The sequence below is a fragment of the Mirounga angustirostris genome, unplaced genomic scaffold, assembly GCF_029215605.1.
Source record: "Mirounga angustirostris isolate CCGP_5_RB_7025 unplaced genomic scaffold, mMirAng1.0.hap1 SCAF_7, whole genome shotgun sequence".
Classification (NCBI taxonomy): domain Eukaryota; kingdom Metazoa; phylum Chordata; class Mammalia; order Carnivora; family Phocidae; genus Mirounga; species Mirounga angustirostris.
The window spans coordinates 21,377,722-21,387,732 of record NW_026991715.1 but is presented as its reverse complement, the minus strand read 5'-3'; positions in this window follow the sequence as shown (position 1 = coordinate 21,387,732).

Here is a 10,011-nt window from a genome sequence, read left to right as displayed (position 1 = left end):
CATGAAATGTACTTCGAAATTTAGTAAAATCTGTTATTTACTTTTCATGTGGTTACACTTTTTGTGGGAGAGCCATTTAATTTTTTGTCCCATATCTATGTGTTTCCCCATGCTTTCCAGCCCTTTTGCAGATTGGAAGGGCCAAATAATTGGTTTGACCAGTGGATTAGGAGTAGAAGAGACCTGTATCACCTTGGGCAGAGACCTTAAAAATCCCCAGAGAGCTCTCCAGCTCACTTCCCCTCTGTGATGCACTGGAAGGCACACGTACCTTCATGATGTAGGTAGACTGTCATCACTGCTTGGCATCTGCTTTCCTGGAGGGCCCTGTGATGCATGCAGGCTCTGCAGAAGTGAGAAGTCCCTGAGCTTTTGGGATTTGGATATAACTACTGCAATGCCTAGCCTAACCTGACCTATGCAATTTTATTTTGTTCTTATTATTAAAGTTATGTTAATTCACTGAAGAAAAATCCAGCAATATACAAAATAACTGTTTACAATCCCACCACTGAGAAGCTGTCCCTTGAAAAATTTTGATGAATGTCTGGTCATAAACATATTTGATTTACTGTATAAATATTATATACATATAAAATATCACACAAAATGTACACCTTATATAATAAGAATTATGATAATAAGTAACATATCCTGAATACTTATAATACTCATGGATTGTGCTAAAAGCTTAATATGGATTATCTCATTGAAGTCTTGCAAAAGCCCTGCAAATTTGGATGTTTCACTCTATTTTATAGATGAACAAATGGAATATTGCCTCCACACTAGTACCATATTACACATACAATTTCAGTCTTCCCTTTTACCCTAAAAACATACCATGAATGTTTCCCGTGGCATTATTTATTCTCCTGTAACATTTTTTTAAATGGGTGTAATGCTATATTACTTGAAACTTAATTTGACTGAAAGTATTTGAAAGTAAAATTTTGCAAACATATGATTGTTTTTCTTGGGATCGATTCTAATACGCTGCATTTCATAATCAAAAAGAATACATGTTTTTATGCTTTTCTTTGAATTATTGTCAAATTCCTCTGCATGAAAGTTCTTACCAATTTAAATTACATCAGTCTTGTAAAGGATTGCATATTTCCCCAAATCTTAGCAACATGTTGGCTCTTTAGATTTAGATTGGCATTTCTTTGATTATTTTGTGAAGTTGATTATTTTTCTAATGCTAGTAAGCTATTTATATTCCTTTATTAATTGCTATATATATTCTTTGCCCAGTTCTTAGTTTAGAGGTTAAAATATATTTTGAAAATATTCATATGTTGTGCTGTTATGGCATACTCTTCCAGGAAAAAAGAATAGATTTTCAAGTTATAATATGTATTAAGTTTCTTATGGCTAAATAATTTAGTTTATGATTTTGCGGAACTATGATCTTTTAATTTATTTTAGTGGAAATTGCAAAACCAAGTTATATCTGACAAAGGCTTACCCATGAAACACTCTCTAGTCTCATGACCTTGACCAAAAAATATGTCTGCTGTAATTTATAGTATGCTATGATTATAAAACACAGGTAATACCTTTGTGAAGTATCTTGAAGGGCTATTTAGAGCAATGGTGGAGGTAACACCTCTGAAGGTAGTTTTACTCTTTGGACAATACAATAAATTTTAAGCTATGATTTCCATGTAGTATATTTCTCTTAGTTGTAGGGAAAAGGTCTAAATGATATAGTGAAATTGGGCAATTTGTGATGGATGAAGGATAAAGCAAACATCCAACTTTTGGGGGAACATTGAGTAGACAACATATATGATATTTATGCAATTTTTACCTTTCCCTCAATTGTATTGTAATTTTTTTTGCAGTTCTCCATGTTATGTATATCTGTATATTTACACACACACACGCACGCACACACACACACGAAGAACAGCCATAATTAATTAAGTAGTATCAAGAATGACCTCTTTATTTGGCAAAATGACTTTTTTCTATGATTATGTAAAAAGGATAGATCTTTAAAAATCAAACATGTCATTTTAAAGTCACCATAAACATATAAAAGAATGTAGTCATTTAGCTATAATTTAGAAAATGATGACAATTTGTACTGATTAACTGTAGATCTCAGGTCTACATAAAGAATGGCCTCACATAAAGAAAAAAATGCATACTTGCCTTTTAGAACACATTGATCTAAACAAAATGCCTGTTATTTCCATATCTCAAAGGAAAAATGGTTCATTTTCTTTTCAGCTTTATTGGGATATAAGTGACACATAACATTGTGTATGTTTAAGTTATATAATATGATTTGATATATTTGAATATTGTAAAACAATTACTGCAGTAAGGTTAGTTAACACCTCCATCACCTTACATAATTACCATTTCATTTGTGAGGAGAGAACATTTAAGATTGACTCTATTAACAACTTTCAAGTATATAATACAGTATGGTTAACCATAGTTACCATGCAGTACATTAGATCCCCAGAACTTATTCATCTTATAACTGGGAATTTGTACCCTTTAACCAGCATCTCCATTTTACTCTTTGTTTCTATGAGTTTGTTTTTTTAGTTTCCACAAATAAGTGGTATCAAACCATATTTGTCTTTCTCTGATTTATTACATTTAGAATTGTGTCCTCAAGATCTGTCAATGTTGTTGCAAATGGCAATGAATCTGTAAATTGCTTAATGTAGAATGGACATTTTAATATTAATTCTCTGGATCCATGAACACAGAATATCTTTTTCTTTATTTGTGTCTTCTTCAGTGTCTTTCATCCAAATCTTACAGTTTTCAGTGTATAGATCTTTCAGTTCCTCAGTTAAATTTATTCCTGAGTACTTTACTGTTTTTTATGCTATTTGAATGGGATTATTTTCTTTATTTTTTTCACATATTTTGTTGTTAGAATATGGAAATGCAACTAATTTCTGTTTGTTGGTTTTATATCCTGCAACTTTACTGAATTTGTTGGTTAGTTCTAATAGTTTTTGGTGGAGTGTTTATAATTTTCTGTATATAAGATCATGTCACCTGAAAACTCTTTTTGCTTTGAATGTCTTTTATTCCTCTTTCTTGTCTGATTGCTTTGGCTAGGACTTCTGGTACTATGTTGGATAGTAGTGGTGAGAGTGGGAATTCTTTCCTTGTTTTTCATCTTAGAAGAAAAACTTTTAGGCTTATGATGTTGAGTATGAGATAAGCTGTGAATTTGTCCTATTATTCCTTTATTATGTTGTTAAATGATTCTTTACTTAATTTATTGAGAGTGTTTATCATGAGAGGAAGTTTGTTTTTTTCTGCACCTAATGAGATAATCATATTTTTATCTTTCATTCTATTAATGTGGTATATCACATTTATTGATCGCATATATTGAAGCATTCTTGCATTCCAGGGATAAATCCTACTTGATCAGGGTGTATATCAGACCAACGGATGTTCTTTTATTGAATGAAAGAGAACTAAAAATAGAATAGTTAAGATGCAGAAACAGTCAGAAGATCTCATGGATTTTAATACACAGCCAGAGAGGAAGGAGGAGAACTAGGAAGAGTGATGCTGTTAGAAACTCAGAGAGGAGAACTTCCAGGAGGGGATGATCAGCATTTTCAAATGCTACAAATAAAGACTGCGAAGTGCCCCCTGGGCTTTATAAATAAGAGTTCATTGTTGATCAGGGGAACAATGTTTTCAATGGAGTGGTAGGGTCAAAAGCAAGGTTTTAATACTTAATGAATGAATAAAATGAATAAATAGGAACAGCAGGGTGTTTACTTTCAAGACTCTTAAATATGAATGGAAAAAAGGAAGTTTTGGGTTGAAGGAGGATTTTTTTTTTTCTTAAGATGGTATACATTGAAACATAGACTGATGGAGATAAAAGACAATCTAGATAAAGGGGAAAAGATAATTGAAGGAGTGAGCACTTACTTAGAAGTGGGATAAAGTAGGGTCCATAAGATAGTTTGAGAAAGTTACTACCCACCAAGGGAAGGATACCTCTTCTCTGTGGTGGGCAAGTATGAATTTGAATGCAGTTATGTTGGTAATTTGAAACGGGGCTGGGGAAAATGGTAGAGGGTTGATGTAGTTCTCTACTCAAGTGATTGATACCAGTCGAAGAGAAGAAATGTCCCAGAAAGAGAAGGTCAGTATTTCTTATTAAGGAGATGAAAAAGAAACTTAACCTAGTTGATGGAAATACAGAGAACTAATAGGAACAGTTTCCCCCAAGGTTGGAGCCCAGAGCTTGGCCTGAAAACTCAACATAGAAGTAACCAAGATTATTGTCTCATAAATAGAATGGAGGCCACTTAACTAAGCACTTTCTGTGTGTCATCCACTCTCCAAAATGCTTTGCCAAAATGGGTTTTGTTCTAGTCCTCATAAAAACCCTATTTAATAGGTCTTTTTAACTATGTTTTCCTGATGAGAAAATTGAGGCTCATTATAGTTAAATGAGTTGCCCAAATTCACACATCTATGAAGTATTATTATAGTCAACATTTCCAGAATAGCACCTGTGTCTCCAAAACCTGTTCTTTTGAGTAGTATCTGTTTTATCTGGGAAGACCATGTATTATAAACTTTGTCCAAGCTAATTGGGTAATATGATAGTATTTATTTTAACTTCAAATTCATATAATTCTAATTTTTAAGATTTTTTTCATACTTCAGTAATGATGACCTGTGGCGCTGAGTGTGATAAACAGGTTGAGGGAAGAAGGCTAAGTGGAGGAAAAAATAATGTGAGAGAAAGCTATAAGCCTGAGGATACACACTTTTAATAGAGAAGTCTCTTCTTTTTTAAAACCTGAGGGAAGTCAGTGGAATTAAATGCCGAGCCCGAAGGGCTTACTATTTGGCTGTTGCCCTTACATACTGCTCCAGTTTCTTAATGGGACTCTTTACTTGGAAATCTTATAATTCTGAGTTCTTTTTCCAGCAACATTCTCTGTGTAATTTCCCAGAATACTTCATTTAACTCGACATTTAGCTATAATTTTTCCATACTGATTTTCTTCCCAAGCAAAGAATGATGTTCTTCAGTTAGTTGTCCAGGGGACCACTTTCAGTGACATATTTACAGAAAATATGTGATAATTAAAAATGAGACAAGAAGAATACACACACCCAGACATTTATAGATGTGCTACTGCATGGGAGACTAGAGACAGTTTTCAAGTAAACTTCAATACTTATAAAATTAGATGAGCAAAATCATCAAATACCTTAGAATTAGAATTCCTAAATGATCTCTGTGATCAGATGGTGTCTGATATTAATTCCCCTTAAATTGAGCCTCAAAAATAAACCTCAACCGCAAATTATTTTTAAAGGTGAAATAGGTAGATGGTTGAATAAATATGAGAGATTAAATTACAGAGCCCATAATATTTTCCCCTTTCATGACTCAACAACAAATAAGGTCAAGGCCTAGCATCTCACCTTCCAATCCGGAAGCTCATAGACAGCATGATTATTTTAATGACAGTTTTAAGAACCACAATAAAAATGACAAATCTTCACATTATTTGACCATGTTTGCAAGTGATTGGGACATTCCTTGTTAACACTGGGAGGACACCATGTGTTCTAGGCACTGTTTGTGAAACTGTCCACCTGATTAGTTCGTGTTCTTTGTAATAACCCTGATAGCACTGAACATATGTTGTGGGCAAAAGCTGTCAAACAAAAAAAGGAGTTAATCCCATCTATCTCTGTCACCTTTAATACGTACACTTACTCAGTTACTGAATAAGGCGACGAAAGATTTGGATTATTATACTTTTAGTATTTTCATATGTAATAAAAATAGTCTGATGAATTTGAAATGACGAGAAGGAAATCATAAAAAATGACCACTCATTTTACTCAATTTAAATTCATAGCCTAGAACACTGTGGCTAATAATTAGCTGTAGCTAATGAAACAAGGCACATGTAATTGACAAGACTGTACCAGAGACGCACACTCTGTCATTTTCAGATACAGTCCACTGCATATGCCAGAGTTTTCTAAAAAGGAGAAAGCTTGAACGAGGCAGAATCTGTAAGATGAAAGAGAAAAAAAAAAAAGCCAACTTCTTCCTTTTTAGAAACACACGGTAGCTTTATACATCTCTGTGATTTTTAAATGTGTCTGACATTTTTATTAACGTGTTTAAGCCAGTGTTTACCTAAGCAAGATTATTCTCTCCATTAACCATGTGTTTTATCTTTGGATTTTACAATCTGACAAATAAAAAGTTCCAGAATAGCGTGTTGTGCATGCAGGTTTACCCAAGCACAACTGCTATAATCACTTGGGGTTGCTGAGTTCTCAGTACAGCTGGTTTGTTGTAAATCAATTATCGTCATTTCCTAAGGATTATGACTCACACTCTAAGAATGTGCTCTTATGTGTCTTAATTTGACTTTGGTAAAATTCCCCTGGATTATAGAAACAAAGTACAGTTTTATTATGAGCCTGAGATGAACCTTATTAAAAGGACTAGGATATTTATTATTCAAGTCAGAGCCATACTTCATTAGAAGCTGTATTATGAATAACTTACTCATGCTCGGTGCTGATTTTTATAACATTTGAAACCAAACATCAATACCAAGCATACGATGGGTGAAATAAATTTGTCTAATTCTTAGGTCACTCTGCAGAGACAAAATTATGTGAAAGGTAGATAAGTTATTTTAAAAATGAGCTTGGATAATAATGCAACAGTACCCAGCATCCCAAAACATAACTGTGTGTTAATCGTGTTGATTTCCTTAAAGATATGTTTTAAAATAACAAAGCTATCTTGGATATGGTATATTAAAAAAATTGGGATAATGTGGCTCTTAATATTTTGGAAAGTATGAAAATGATAGCACAGATATTTTTTTCCCTCAGTCTTTAATATTGCAGTACGTTAAGTAAACAGAAAAAGACAAACTAAAACTGGATAGATTACAAAGAAATACTGGCTCAGTATTCATGTACAAACAAGCATAGAAACTTATGTTCAGAGCAACCCTGGAGAACCTTTTGATTTTACAACCTGTCAAGGCTATAAGGGGCAGAATGTTGAACAAGGAAATTACAGGGTACTCAGGGTCACTAGTCATCTCCTGCCCAGAGTTAAGCACCAATATTTACAAAGAATCTTTGTTTCCCCTTTTCTTCTTTCATCTATTGTCTTTTTGTAGCAAAGAATGTCTGAAAAGGATGCTAGCTAAAGCAAATGGAATGCTCTTCTGGCTAGCCTTCTTGACCTGAATTTCTTATCAAACCATCTTCATAAAGATGTCATTACTGTTGAGTGGTAATTTTAATTGCATATCTTATTCTAGTGCAAGATACAGGCAGAATAATTCTTTTATAGGCTTTATCAGGATGTCTTTTTAAAATAACTGCAGAAATGGATTATTTACTATAGACTTAATCATTACAGTTAATGAATACCACCACATGTCAAGAGAATTTCATAGGTCAACACATCTAAGGAATCATTTTGACATGATTACACTTACAAAAATAAAATGCTGTACAGTTAGATTTTTATTCTAAGTGTGAAAAATATTTAAGTCAAATGTTGCATCTTTAAATGATTTTAAAGCATTTAAAATTACAAGCTCTGTAGATACATTTATGTTCTTTTATCTGAGCTGAACTCTGTTCATATTCTGAATATATTTTAACCTTAACAATGAGCAAGTGGTAATGACCTCAGGAGCCTGTTCAATCTCCTTTGACCCAAGGATAAAGGGCTTGAGAAACTTGAATTCATGATTTTCCATGATCCATGGGAAGCCAAGGATAGCAGTTGAGCAATTTCATCATTTTTAAAAGCATGATATATCCAAGGAAGCTATTCTCTAAGAGTAGTTTAGGGACTTTTGTTAGGTCCATTTAATCTTTTGGATTATTAAGAAATCAATTGGTAAGTAGCCACTGTAGTATAATAAAATTTTCCTTTACAGCATTTTGTTAAATGTCAACATTTATATTAGTCTTCATCATTATGATCTTTCTCTTTCAGTATAAAACTGTCAGAGAATTAATTATCATGGAGCTCAGTTTCACTCTTAGATGACAAATTCAGGAAAAGAGGGACATGGTGACAAGAATCCTTAGAAATGGGATATTTTCTAGATCTTTCAGTATTGTTAAGATGTTTAAATCCTGGCCTGAACTGTTTAGCATTCTACATAGTCTTGCATATTGAAGACTATAATAAACATGTTCTAAATATCAAGACATTACATGGCATTGTGTAACAAAGAAATTTTGTCTTTCCACAATCAAGATTAAAATTGTGCATATGGAAGTAAATCTACTAATGCCTTTAGACTTGATAAACAAGATTGAATTTGTGTTTAGTGTTACCTATAATTCCTTGACTTGTTGGATTGCCATTTGCTCAAAATCTCCTCAAGCTTGTCTTTGGCATCAGCATGAAAATCTTTCCATTACTATCCACATTTCTTTTTCCCTTTGTAATAGTATTAACTTTTATTTCTGAATTTTAGACTTGATTTATACTTTAGTATTTATTGCTGATTTTGTTTCTTTCTCTTTTATCATTCCTTCTGTTGACTTGTCAAATCGTGCTCATTAGTTTTAGCCCATTATTTCATCACTGTTGGCGCTTGTCTTAAGTTTTCTGTCCAGTTTGACACCCTCTTGGCTTTACTTTTGTTATCTGAAGATAACACCATCCAACTCTTTCAGACCTCTTTTTTTTTTTTTTTTTTTAATGCTTGTGGTTGTCCAGCCTTCTGTGTGTGTTTGGTTTTGTTCTGCCTCTTGTTCTTTATAAGTCTGAGTGCTTTTCTTTGTCATTTTTTCAAGTATTGCACTTAGGTGCTGAGCTTCTCAGGCTTCTTTCTAGAAGTCTGTGCATTTTGGTTTGGCGTTTCAATTTTCTTGTAGAATTACATGCATAAAAAAATGAGACTAAACCTCAGTAGCTTGCAGAAAGGAAGCCTGGAAGGGCCGCAAGTGTCCTCTTCAAACAAATGCCATTGTTTAAAATGCACTTATTTAAGGACATTTATCATAACATATTTTTTAATCATCTCCCTGAAGTATCAGCTTCAGAAACAGTGTTACTGAGGAATGAGCTTTGGGCAATTACTAAAAGAAGTTGAATTTGTAGGGGTATTTTCCATGTACTTATGTTTGTTGCTCCGTGAACGCCTATTTATGGCAAGACTGATGGTCACAACTGGACTCTGTCCTGTTGTTATTCATGCAAAACGAAGTTGGAGTTTTCTTTTTCCAAAATACGTACTTCATCGATTTGTGTTTAATTCTATAAAATGATGTATGTGGTAAAAAATGTTTTTAAAGAAAACAAAACAAAATGAAAGTAATTTCCCTATTTCTGAAAAAATTTCCCTTTAGGCAAATAGCACAGCAGCTTCTCTTTTTAGTTGCCTGTACTTACCATAATGTGCTTTATAGAATTTATGTATTTATTATGTATTATATATATTATATAATTATATATATTATTATACTACTATATATACTATAATTATATACTGTGTATGGTATATATAATTCACTTGCTGTATTTATATTATTTACATACTTGCTCTTTTTCTTGATTTATGTACTCTGGAAAATATGCATTACCTGTTCTTTGGAAAAGATGAGGAATTTAACACATACAGCTTCCTGTATCCTCCCTCTCCCCATTATCCAATTTCTGGCTGGTTTATAATTATAATTTTACTTTCTTCTAGTGGTTTATACTCCATTAAGTCATGTGCTATACTTGACCTATCGACATTGTGCTTTGAGCCATATAAGTTTTGTCAATCGTCATCTACCAAGCATTCAATCCCTTGGATATTCCTTTAGTTAATTCTAAATTTCTTCACATTTGTTGAATTTTCCATTGTAGTTATAACTTGTATTCCATATTATCTCTTTTTTTATATTAATTTATTTTCATTTGCAGGAATATCTCATTCTGGAATGCAGATGGCTGCAAATAAGAAAACAAATATCTAATTGTAC